This window comes from Dioscorea cayenensis, chromosome 8, assembly GCF_009730915.1.
Source record: "Dioscorea cayenensis subsp. rotundata cultivar TDr96_F1 chromosome 8, TDr96_F1_v2_PseudoChromosome.rev07_lg8_w22 25.fasta, whole genome shotgun sequence".
NCBI classification, from domain to species: Eukaryota; Viridiplantae; Streptophyta; class Magnoliopsida; order Dioscoreales; family Dioscoreaceae; genus Dioscorea; species Dioscorea cayenensis.
The window spans coordinates 9,874,343-9,887,971 of NC_052478.1; the positions used below are offsets into that span (position 1 = coordinate 9,874,343).

Sequence of the window (13,629 nt, forward strand, 5' to 3'; positions counted from 1 at the left end):
AGATAACATCTCAACCTCGCACTCGCATAGAGTTGCAAGTGCGATATGAATGCGAAGCGTTCATTCCTTATGTTGAGTATTACTTTTCTCGGGTTTTTACACTAATATGTGTGTTTTTATGTTACTTTTATGCAGGTAGGGTTGTGAGGCCGAGTTTGAAGGAAAGAAGCCAATGTGGATCACAATGCACCGATTTTGGAGAAAATCTTGCTAAGGTTCAAACGCGAAGATATAGGTCAGATGGAGATGCTAGAGTGTGTGCCAACCTCCTCGTATTCGAGTTTGGCACATTCAATTGGAGGGGCACAAAGGCAGTTACACTCGAGCATTCCACACTGTTCACACGTAGCAACACGGTAGCAAGTACTATAGCAACACTGTTCACAGCTGGCCTAGAAAACAGGAGTTCTGAGAATCCACACGGGCATGTGAAAATTATCCACACCCATGTGGAAATTCCGTACGGATGCGTGAAGCATCCACGCCTATGTAGTCGCCCGATTCCAGCCCTATTAAAACCGAATCAGCCCCGATTTTAGTATTCTCTTCTCCATCTTTTCCCCAACTTAAGAGAGGGCTTTGGCTAGAGTTTTGAGGGGTATTGGCTAGGGTTTTGGAGAGGTTCTATGGATCTGACATCATCATTCCTTAGGAAGAAGGTTGGTAGGGGAGCTTCCATCGAGGCGTATCCTATACCGAACGAGCGAATCCTTGGACGACGAGTAGAGGACTCTCCACAAGACCATCGACGTGACCATCGAGGAGGTTTCTTTATGGATTTATTGCTTTTACATTCTATTTCTTTGATTGTACTTAGCTCCATGGAGAGCTAAACCCCTAGAGGGTACTTGGGTATTTGTGAACCCTAGGATGTATTCGTTTCTTTGAATCTCTTTATTATGCTTTCAATAAATTAATGTTTATTGTGAGTTCCAACCTTGAATGCTTGATTGTATGAAATTTCCCCTAGAGTGACACTAGGGTTGAGAGTTCTCGTTGGTAACCTTGTGAGTGAGTGACACACCACGAGCGTTAAACAAAGATAGGTTGGAGAGGGCTAAGAGGGTGAGTCGAGAAGTACAGGAGCGTCCCCTTTCCCCTCCGACGTGATATATTCTACCTCTGTTCCTCGAGTTCTTTGCGGCCATAATAGAGTGAATGGTCTAAGGGATGACCCTCCGCTGGGGCTTAGTTGCGCGTGCAATGGAGTGAAGCATTGAGGTGATCTTAGTATCTAGGGCTTAATCATGGTTAGAGGCCTTCCGCCTGGACCAAAGGGTTAGGTCTATAACTAGGAAGAGATATATCACTTGGAATCCCTAGAGCTCATTGCAACTCTATGCGAGTGCGAGGTTGAGAGGTTATCTAATCTCTCCTCTGGGACATGTATAGTGTTAGTGTCACACCCACCCCTTCTACTGAGGTAAATGTGGCACCCATCAGTTAAAATTCCCTTTTAACTGGAAACTGACACCCTGCTTTTAAACAAAAATCGGACCTACAAATCACAATTTACAACTTTACACCAACTACGGGGTTCAAATACATAAATATCATGAATACAATAACTCAAATTTTGAGGGTACAACCGCTACAAGATCACAACACAAATGACAAGAAATAAAGAAAGGGGGACCCACTGCAGTCCCGGACTCAACCCCGACTAGCTCTATAGTCGATCAGTGCAATCTAGGGTCCCGCCTCCCTGCGACTACAGAGACATTCGACTGGTCGGGTAGTGGCTTAATAATTTCAAATACTTAAATACGAGATATATATAGTATATAAATACCAACTTCTCAAATAATTTTTCCAACTTTTTCCAAAAATACCGTAATTTTAGCAAAAATACAATCTTTAAAAGAACTTTTTGAAACATAAATTCAACATAGATCAACATCAATTGATTTTCTCGGAAAAACACAAATTTTGTAAGATATCGCCCTCATCACAATTCAAAAAAATAACATAAATTTCAAATTCAAAAATAACGCAATACCCAACACTCACCCAAAGATAACATGGTCTAGAAAACTCTCTAAACCTTCGCCGTGGCAGCTGCTAGGTTCGAGCCGTCAAGGAACTCATGTCCTCACGTTGACCCATCGGTTCACCGGTCGGTGACCCCGGCTACCCGATGAATATCCAGTCAGGGCTCTCCGCTCCCACCTGAACTGGCCCTCGTAGAAATCAATACTCAGGGTCCACCACGCCACCTCTAAAGGTCGGCCCGTGGGGACCCACTCATCGCAGATAGTCGGGCCTTAGCCCGTCACCATCAAAACCATCAAGTAAATACGACGAATAATACCATCTCAGAGTAAATCATAACACGGGATCCTTTTTCCGAGACAAGTATTCACATCACGGAAATAACCATTATTTTCCACAAAGCCAATGCCAAAAGTATAACAATGCATAATGCCAGTAAAGCCCAGATCCACGATACCATTCCTATACCAGGAATGAAAACCAATTCTACTAACAATGCCGATAAAACATCTTTAATATGCTCACATGGTTTCGCAAATCACTCCAAATCAAAGCATATATACCCATCAAAAATAAATACAAGAATTGAATAATTAAATCACATATACATGTATTTTCACTATTCACAAATACGTATAATTATACAAAACTGATGTATCAATACGGTTATCATGAACATCAATGGCAAACAAATATACGTATATTTCAACTATATATGAAATCAAACATGATAAAATGAAATACTTAAACATTTATTTCCAAAATACTAGCCATTAAACAATTATTTCAAAATAATAATAATAATTTATTTATTTAAAATAATAGCCACTACCAACTCACCTGGTGTCCTTGGGTTCCTTGCTAGACCTGGAACTCCCTCCCAAGACTGAACAACACCTAACAGAATAATATAACAAAATAAATACTACATTTAAACTCAAAATAAAATACAAAAATAATAATAGACTCTCTATTGGCTCCACTCACTCCAATCGGTTCAAACCCCGACCTGCATAATCAAATTGGTCTCCAATTGCACTTAAGCCAACTCAAATTGGGCTAGACCATTCTGAACCAACCTCAATTCCATCGAACCAAACTCAAATTCACTGAACCAAAACTCAATTTCACTCGAACCAGCCTTGAACCAACTCAATTCTTACACAAAAATCCATTGAACCAACTTGGTTCAGTCCAAAAATCCTTAACCCAAATCAATTGAACCAAACCCAAACCATCTCAACTTGATTTGATCAAACCCAACTCAACAAAAACCAATTCAACTCAACTAATTTCAGCTTTGGTTAAACCCAACCAATTCAATCTAACCATCATCATTAACACCTTAATCATCATCATCATCAATTTAATTAACTAAACCAAACCCTAATCTCGATGCTACAGGGTGATGCTACAGAGAATCCCAGGAAACTTCTCCACCAATCCAAAGCAATTTCATCACCAATACAAGGTTTTTAACACAAAAAATAATTTCACAACAACACTCTCATCAACTCCATCATAATTTCCTCAAAACAAATTCATTATTTCCTCCAAAAATCACCCAAAAATATATACATCTAAACATACACAAACATTAAACAAAAAAACAACACCAAAGAAGACCCTTACCAAGCAAGTAGCCACTCCGTCGAACTCCCTCCGGCGATCTCCAAATCTTTCTCCTTAAAAACCTCTAATTTCTCCCATTTCTTCATTTTTTTACCTCTCGGGTTATCTGTAGCAAAAATGGTGGAGAAGAAGATGAACACAAGCTCTAGATTTTTTTCTCAATTAACTCTTCAGCCGAAATTCACTATTAGTCCCTGAAAACATAATTTCTTACAAAAACAGTCCCTGAAAAAAACTCCCAAATGGTCCTTGAATTATGAAATAGTATTCTCAAAAAGGTCCTTTCAAATTATCCAATGGTCCCTGGATTATAACACAACATTTCAAAAAGATCCCTCCATCTTACCTTTTCAGTCCTTGGTTTTCAGAAACATTTTATATCAATCCTTTTTCTATTACTCTTTAACCCAAAAATCTTTTTAAAAAACTTTTTACACTTAGGTCCTTATTCTTTCCACTTGGGGTTTCTCAACAAGATTACTCTGTAGAAAAATCTTACTGCAACTGTAGTAATACCCTAAATATATTTTTCCAGTAATTATCCAAAGGTTCAGGGTATTACAGTTAGGCATAGTTGACCTTAGATTTGGGACTATGTATTTATGGATTTCCATGACTCACTATTGCATTGATTAGAAAGCATAATAGAGGGTTCTTGCACTTGAAATGATTATCCTAGGCGGAGCATTATCCGTGTACCCCATCTTTATCGATTGCCTTACATCCTACTTTACTTTTGCTCTCTTACTTGTTGTTTTTTTTGTCGAGAATTGAATCATTGTCACACTTATCACTATTTATCTTTCATATAGATAAGAATCGAATTAAGTGTTTTTATCCCTACTCCCTGTGGATTCGATACCCGCTCATCCGGGATTATTACTTCGACAAACCTGTGCACTTGCGGGATATACGCAAGGGGACCTTGTCAAGTTTTTGGCGCCATTGCCGGGGAGTAGGCGTTTAGAAATACTATGCACTTTGTTTTCTTAGCTATTTCCCCATACATTCAATTTCCTATCTTCTTATTCTATCATCGTTCTTATTTCTTTGTCTTTCTTTTTGGGTGCAGCTTCAGGTTATGACCTGAGGGAATCCCTCAATATTGATTGAAGGGGATCCCGGGCTTGAACGTACACTTAGAAGAAAAGGGAAAGAGCCTGTACAAGAATAGTCTAATCCAGGTGATTTGGAAGTAGAAGAATCTGAAAACATGGCAGAATAGAATGAGCAACAGCGAACATTATCCGATTATGCCAGACCTTTAGTGTTGGGGACACAATTGAGTATTGTGTGTCCCCCGATTACAGCTCAAAACTTCGAACTGAAGCCGGTATTCATCCACATGTTGCAGCAATCCGCATAATTCAATGGTTTGGCAGATGAGGATCCAAACAGTCATATAGAGAGCTTTCTCGAGGTGTGTGATATGCTGAAGATAAATGGAGTGACAGATGATGCCATCAAATTGAGAGCCTTCCCATTTTCCATAAAAGGAAGAGCGAAGCAGTGGCTACACTCATTACCCAGAGCGTCGATTACTACTTGGGAAGAGATGGTGGAAGCTTTTCTAGCCTGTTACTTTCCTCCCAGAAAATCAGCAAAGCTTAGGAATGAGATCTCATCCTTTGCTCAGTTGGAATTAGAGTCTCTATTCGAGACATTGGAAAGGTTCAAGGAGCTCCTTAGAAAGTGCCCACAACACGGATTCCCTGAGTGGATGATTGTTCAAACCTTTTACAATGGTTTGAACCCGAGTATAAGGCAACTCTTGGATACGGCAGCAGGAGGTACCTTAGGTAGCAATACCCCCGATGAGGCCCATCAATTGATTGAAGAAATGGGGTTAAACAACTACCAATGGAATGCTAAAGAGAAGAAGAAAGTGGCAGGTCTCCATGAGATAGATATGGTAACTTCATTGGCGGCTCAAGTGGAGAGTTTGAGTAAGAAGTTAGATCTTCTAACTTCACATAGAGTGGTGGTCGTGACTAATTGCAACGGGTGTGGTGGAGGACATGCTCCCTCCGATTGCCCGATCTCTATTGGTGATGGTTCTTCGGTGGAGAACGTTGATTTTGTAGGTAATGGCATGAGACCTCAAGGAAACCCATATAGCAATACCTACAATTCGGGTTGGAAGAATCATCCGAATTTCTCATGGAGTAATCAAGGTCCACAAAAAGCCATGGGGCCACCGGGTTTGCAACAACAACAAGCTCCTCAGGTGGAGAACAGAGTCTCAGGTTTGGAAACCCGAATGACTGACCTAGAGAAGCACTTGACTAGATTTATACAATCTGCAAATACAAGGTTTGAATCAGTCAAGTCTACCCTTCGCAACCACACCACCTCTTTGCATAACCTTGCAAATCATGTGGGGCAAATTGCGAAGTCTCTCTCTGAAATGCCACATGGAAGCATGCCGAGCATTACAGAGACCAATCCTAGAGAGCACATGAAGGCGATCACTTTGAGGAGTGGTCGTGAGGTTGAAGGAAGGCTTCCGAGTGAGAAGCCAAAAGAACACGCACCCGAGGTTATAGAGGTCGAAGAAGAGACAAGCAAAGAGAAAGAGGTGGCACCCCCACTTTTCAAGCCAAGAATCCCTTATCTCTCTAGATTGAAAAATGACCAAGGGGATGAACAGTACAAGAAGTTCCTGAGTTTTTTCAAGCAACTCCACATCAATATTCCTTTTGTTGAGGCATTGGCTTAAATGCCTAAGTATGCGAAGTTCTTGAAAGACTTATTGCCTAACAAGAAGAAATTGGAGGAAAGTGCTTCAATGATTTTAGATGCTTCATGCTCGGCGGTGTTGCAAAAGAACATGCCGAACTAGAAGAAAGACCCGGGAAGCTTCATCATTCCGTGTAATATTGGCAATCTAGGTGAAGAAATGGCATTGGCGGACTCATGGGCCAGTATCAACGTCATGCCATACACTTTCTTTCAAAAGCTAGGTTTGGGCGAGCCTAGGCCTACTTGGATGACTTTGCAACTAGCGGACCAAACAGTGCAACATCCGAGAGGCATCATTGAAGACGTGCTTGTCATGGTGGACAAGTACATTTTTCCGGTTGACTTTGTAGTTCTAGATGTCGATGAGGATGCGGATGTACCCTTGATACTTGAGAGACCGTTCTTGTGGACTTCCAAAGCATTGATTGACATGGACGGTAGAGAGCTCACATTGAGAGATGGAGATGACAAGCTCACATACCGCCTTGCTGAAGCCATGCGGTATTCTCTTGACTTCGATGATACTTTATACTTTCTAGACACTACTAATGAGATTATTGATGAATACATGCATAAAATATTCAATCCGGATCCGTATTAAGGTTTGTTCGACCAAGAGGTGGGACATGAAGATGTAATGATGCTTGGATCGACGGAAGAAGTACCATCTACAATGGGAATCTTGAAGAAGGTGCTCCAGAAAAAGAATAGGGCTAGGAGACGCCACCGGAAATGCTCCAAGGCTGTTAGAGACGTACTTGAGCCAAAGAAGTTGGATGAACCATTGCTAGGTGGTCCCAAGCCCAATAATACACCCTCTACCCTCAAGAGACTCTTCACATCATGCTTTCAAGCCATGGGTAAGAGGGCAACCTTCATCTATGAACCCCCATGAGGTAAGACAAGGTACGTCAAGCTAAGTGACATTAAACAAGCACTTCTTGGGAGGCAACCCAAGTGTTTACTATTTTCTTATCTTTTAGTTAGGTTGTTTGCATGAATAATTTGTTGAGTGGTGTCTTGATTTTTTAGATGCTTGTGCTGTGATTTTCTTGAGGGCTTTGAGTATTCATCGTGTGTTTTTCATGTGGAATTGGCGAGGTTTGGTCGTTTGAGCTCTATTTCATATTTTTTTCAATGGTAAAAATTGCATAATAGAGCAGGCTCTGAGTGTGTAAACATGTTCAGAAATCTTCTGCAGAGCCTACAGATTTTTCTAAGTCATCCAGAGAAAACACACGGGCGTGTGGAATTTCCGCACGCCCATGGATTTGCACTGCGAGCTCATCCAGAGAAGGCACAGGGGTGTGCCCAGGCGATTGTCACATGCCCGTGGGTAATTTTCGCATGGTCGTGTGAATTCCTACAGAGTTGGGTGGATTATCCCGAGAGCACACAGGGGCGTGGACTCGCCCCTGTGGGTGACCTTGTGAACCACGCACGGGTGTGGGTAATTTCCACAAGCTAGTGTGAAACTCTGCAGAGGGGTTTTCTCCATCCTGAGAAGACACAGGGCGTGTGGCTGCCCCTGTGAGATGGGCATGTGAATGTCCACTTCCGTGCGGAATTTCCGCACAGGCGCGTGGAACACTTGGTATTTTTCTTGGATGTCCAGAGAAGCCACAGGGGCGTGCTGCTGCCCTCTGGGTTGGGCGCACGGGCGTGGGTATTTTTCGCACGCCCGTGTGAGATCGTGCAGAGTCAGTGAGAGTTTTTTCCCGAGAGCGCCCAAGGGTGTGCACCTGCCCCTGTGAAGCTCTCCTGTGGGGCGCACGGGCGTGGGGAATTTTCACACGCCCATGTGGATGCACCGAATTCCGAGAGATGCGATTTTTTCCTTAAAAACCTCCATCTCATTCTTCATCTCCAGTCACCTGAAACCTACTTCTGATCATCTTTTCGACTGCTCATCGTCGTTTTGTAGGATTTTGCTTCACATATCGTACCGATTTTCAAATTTTTCACATTTATTTCTTCGGTAACCTTTTTATCCTCTTTTGTTCGCTAACTCTTGTTTTTCACAGATTAAATATTTTTAATTGCGAATTTTCATTTTCACAATGCATGGTGTATGTTTAGAAAGCATCTGGACGCTGTTCTAAGTTGAATTTTTGAGAGTTGTTGTGCACCCGTGCGGGACTTTTACGCCCTGCAGATCCGCACGGGCGTGGGTAATTTCCACAAGCCCGTGTGGAATTCTGCAGTATACTGCTTTTGAGCTTCTTTGATCATTTTCTTCTTTTGTACGACAGATATGGCACCTCGTGTGAAGAAGAACGAAGTAAAGCATCTCAGAGTCACCCCACCCAAGCCACTACACTTGGATTTCTCAAATCCCGAGCATCAGACTCTATGTACTCGGTTTTGGTCAGACTTGTTTCACAGATTTGCAAGTGCTGAGAGATATTCAACGGGGTGACGAGCTAGCTAATGAAATTGATGAGATGCTAGCAGTAGAAAGCTGGATGAGGCTACTGATGATCAGTGAGCCAGCTTACCGTGCATTAACGCATGAGGTTTTAGTGTCTTTTGAGTTTCGGTTGATGCATGAGAGATTTGACAGTACAGATGCTATACAGTTTCGGCCATTCGGACATCCATTTTCCATGAGTGTCACTGAGTTTTCGATTCGGAAGGGCCTGTAGAATATCGCTTATACAAGTACAGTGGAGTATGGACGATTACCGGTGGATTTTCTAGTATCAGTGACTCCACATCATGCGTATAGGATTCTGTGTGGACATGGGGAGTATGAACCGGGGTTATCGAAGGCCACTAGCTTATCCCAGTGGAGCTATAGGTATTTACGCGCAGTTATCAGCAGGTCTGTGTCAGGTCGAGCCAATAACACATCTGCTCTGACCAAGCAGGATCTTCTCTTTTTATACTCCATGGCCCGCAATGTGCCGATTCACTTGGGGTGTATATTAGCAGATATTATGAGGTACCATGGTAAGTCTGTTAGAGTGGGTTTATTATTTGCTCACCCCTACATTACCAGGCTCATTTTGGGAATGGGTTTGGGGGATGCTTTACGTGGTGCTGAGAGGATAGTTGCAGCTACCCCTCTTGCATTTTATACGATCAGGATGATGGGGCTGGTACAGAGATGTGGGCCAGGGGTCTATATTCTTGCTACAGCTACCCAGAGACCGCCAGGAGTGAAGGAGTTACTGCGGAGGATTCACCGCAGATTCCCAGACCTCCCGTAGCACAGGGTCCTCGAGCTTATGACCGTATTGAGAGGCATGAGAGCATTGTGAGAGAGATTCAAACCAAGATGGCGAAGCTCCGAGGTATATAGTCAGCTCAGTATACAAATCTTATGGCTCGATTTGACTTTCTACAAGATCTATTGAGATCCAGACCCTAAGTTCCTTCGGCACCCTCATCCCTTACCCGGGCACCGGTGGACCCACCATGTGCATCTTCACCAGCAGCAGTAGCTGCACCAGAGCCCGAGGACGACACCGACATTTGAATTTTAGTTCATTTTCTTTTATGCATTTTACTTTAGACTTGTTCATTCAGAAAGGATTCTCCTTTTGAATTTATTTTCATTTTGCATCTCGAGTTGTATTCATTGTCTATCTTTTATATATACTTGAGATATTTTGTTTTTATTGAGCTTCACTGAACCCCCTCGTGTATACGTGCAGATGGTCTTGTCATCTTGGGAATTGAGACTTAGTCATGGGCACGGCCAAAGTGCTGAAGCACTTGGCCGTGTGAGCTTCACCACCCATCGGACCACTACTCCCATGGAATTCGCTTCATCAAACGCAACACTAGGAGTCAGAGGAGTATTGTTTTGATTGCTTCTCCCACATTTGCTTTTGAATGATATGCATTTTGAGTGAGCTTGCATGTGTACATTGGGGACAATGTACAACTTAAGTGGGGGAGAGTTGGGGGGGGTGGGAGTTTCATAGTGCACACATCTTTTCTATTGTTCTTGATTGATATATGCTCACATAGCCAATGGTGGTTCACCCTAGTTGCAATGATTGTATTCTTGAGTTTAGGAAAATTTCTAACATTGAATGCTTTCATGCTCTAGTTCTTGCTTGAATTTCTAGGAATTTTTGCCCGATTTAGACTTAGTGCACTACTCACTCTTTAAACTCTTTTGGAAACTCAAGTTTGATGTTAAAGGAACTAGTTATAGTTGTTTCTTGTGTTAAATTCTGAAAAAAAAGGTTTATTGTTTATTTGTGTTTGTTGGGTGGAAAGAGCTACCACATATGAAGTATGAAGCTACTCTCTTAAGTCGGATACTAGCTATGCCCTAATGAGAGAAAGAGCTATCTCATTGGATGAGTGAAAGCTACCACTCCGGTAGAAAGAGCTACCACCTCGAAAGTGTGAAAGCCACATTAGCGGCCGCTTTGGAGAGGGCTACCTTAGAGGATGTGTGAAGCTACTACCATCTTTGAAATTATTGTCACTTTTGTAGATAAATAAATCCCTTGTACTTAGAACTTTGAGGAGTATACTTTGGGTTGACTTGAGTGAGTTCACACACGTACACGATTTCAGGTTTTGTTTCCTTTTTTATTTAAGTTTTTAGCAAGACCATTGATTTTTCGTATTTAGTGTTGAAATTTTCCTCACTATAGCAACACGCTAGTAAGTACTGTAGCAGCACTGTTCACAGGCGGCGAAGAAAACAGGAGTTTAGAGAATCCACACGGGCGTGTGGAAATTATCTACACCCATGTGGAAATTCCGCACGGGCGCGTGAAGCATCCACGGCCGTGTAGTCGCCCGATTACAGCCCTATTTAAAGCCGAACCGGCCCCGATTTTAGTATTCTCTTCTCCATCTTTTCCCCAACTTGAGAGATGGCTTCAGCTAGGGTTTCTTTTCCCCAACGAGGGAATCCTTGGACGACGAGTAGAGGACTCTCCACAAAACCATTGACATGACCATCGAGGGGGTTTCTTTATGGATTCATTGCTTTTACATTCTATTTCTTTGATTGTACTTAGCTCCAAGGAGAGCTAAACCCCTAGTGGGTACTTGGGTATTTGTGAACCCTAGGATGTATTCATTTTTTGTTAATCTCTTTATTATTCTTTCAATAAATTGATGTTTATTGTGAGTTCTAACCTTGAATGCTTGATTGTATGAACATTTCCCCTAGAGTGACAATAGGGTTGAGAGTTCTCGTTGGTAACCTTGTGAGTGAGTGACACACCATGAGCGTTAGAGAAAGCTAGGTTGGAGAGGGTTGAGAGGGTGAGTCGAGAGGTACCGGAGCGTCCGCTTTCCCCTCCGACGTGATAGATTCTACCTCCGTTCCTCGAGTTCTTTGCGGTCATAATAGAGTGAATGGTCTAAGGGATGACCCTCCGCTGGGGCTTAGTTGCGCGTGCAATGGAGTGAAGCGTTGAGGTGATCTTAGTATCTAGGGCTTAATCGTGGTTAGGGACCTTCCGCCTGAACCAAAGGGTTAGGTCTATAATGAGGAAAAGATTTATCACTTGGAATCTCTAGAGCTCATTGCAACTCTATGCGAGTGCGAGGTTGAGAGGTTATCTAATCTCTCCTCCGGGACATGTATAGAATTAGGCATAGTTGACCTTAGATTTGGGACTATGTATTTAAGGATTTCCATGACTCACTATTGCATTGATTAGAAAGTATAATAGAGGGTTCTTGCACTTGAAATGATTATCCTAGGTGGAGCATTATCCGGGTACCCCATCTTTATCGATTGCCTTACCTCCTACTTTACTTTTGCTCTCTTACTTGTTGTTTTTATTGTCGAGAATTGAATCATTGCCACACTTATCACTATTAATCTTTCACATAGCATAGAATCAAATTAAGTGTTTTTATCCCCTACTCCCTGTGGATTATTACTTCGACAAACCCGTGCACTTGTGGGATATACGCAAGGGGACCTTGTCACCTAGCTTAAGAAAACCACTATTCTCATTGCAATCATAGGAGGATTTGGGACTAAAAGATTCCGTATCTAATACTCATGTCTGATTAGGGGCCAATTGCCGTGACCATTAGGTTGACCTAGTCTAGGGTTTTCTCGGTGCAAATTCTATTGCTCCAGAGAATTCTATTTGATCGATAAATGGCCAATTTCCCATGACCATTTATCAATCAAATGCTGGAATGATTGGTAGGGCATCAATTCTATTGCTTCCTTGATGGCATCTCAGGATACTTTCAAATCCCCATAGCTCCAGAAGATCAGGAGAAGACCATATTTACTTACCCTTATGGCACTTTTGCTTATAGAAGAATGCCTTTTGGGTTGCGTAATGCACCGGCAACATTTCAGTGCTGTATGACGGTCATTTCTGATGATCTTTTGGAAGATATTATGGAGGTGTTCATGAATGATTTTTCAGTATTTGGGGACTCTTTCGAAATATGCTTTAAGAATTTAGAAATAGTGCTAGTGTGATGTGAAGAAACAAACCTCGTCATAAATTGGGAGAAATGTCATTTTATGGTCCAAGAAGGCATTGTCTTTGGACATAAGATTTCCCAAGCAGGTATGGAGGTGGATAAGGCAAAGATTGAGGTCATTGAAAAGCTTCCTCCACCTACAAATGTTAAAGGGATCCGCAGTTTCCTGGGGCATGCAGGTTTTTACAGAAGGTTTATCAAGGACTTTTTGAAGATCACGTAACCTTTAAACAAACTCCTAGGAAAAGATGCTTGACACGTCCGTATATGCATGTACACCGCAAGTGCACGGGTGTCGAAGTAATAATCCCAGATGAGTGTGTATCATATCCACAGAGAGTAGGGAATAAAGACACTTAAATTGTTTCTTAACTAATGTGGAAGATGAATAGTGATATGTCTGACAAGATTCAATTCTCAAAAGTAAAAACAAAAAGAAAGAGAGCACAAGTAAAGGAGAAGGTAAGGCAATCGATAAAGATGGGGTACCCGGATATTGATCAGCCTAGGATAATCATTTCAAGTGCAAGAAACCATTACCCTTTGGTCCAGGTGAAAGATCCCTAGCCACAATTAAGCCTTAGATGCTAAAATCACTTCAACGCTTCACTCCGTTGCACTCGCAACTAATCCCTAGCAGAAGGTCATCCCTTAGCCCATTCACTCTACTATACCCACAAAGAACACTTGGAACGTGGAGGTAGGATAGATAACACCGGAAGGGAAAGGGGACGCTCCACTACCTCTCGACTCACCCTCTCAACCCTCTCCAATCTAGCTTTGTCTAACTCTCATGGTGTGTCACTCACTCACAAGAGTTACCAAGAA

General features: G+C 42.2%; 1 non-coding gene across 1 annotated transcript; it reads right to left on the reverse strand.

Annotated features, from left to right (window-relative positions):
* Window positions 1–5,227: 5,227 nt before the first annotated feature.
* Window positions 5,228–5,334, reverse strand: LOC120268005. Its single transcript, XR_005538676.1, has one exon. It is a non-coding gene; the product is annotated as a small nucleolar RNA R71 (small nucleolar RNA).
* Between the last annotated feature and the right edge of the window lie 8,295 nt (window positions 5,335–13,629).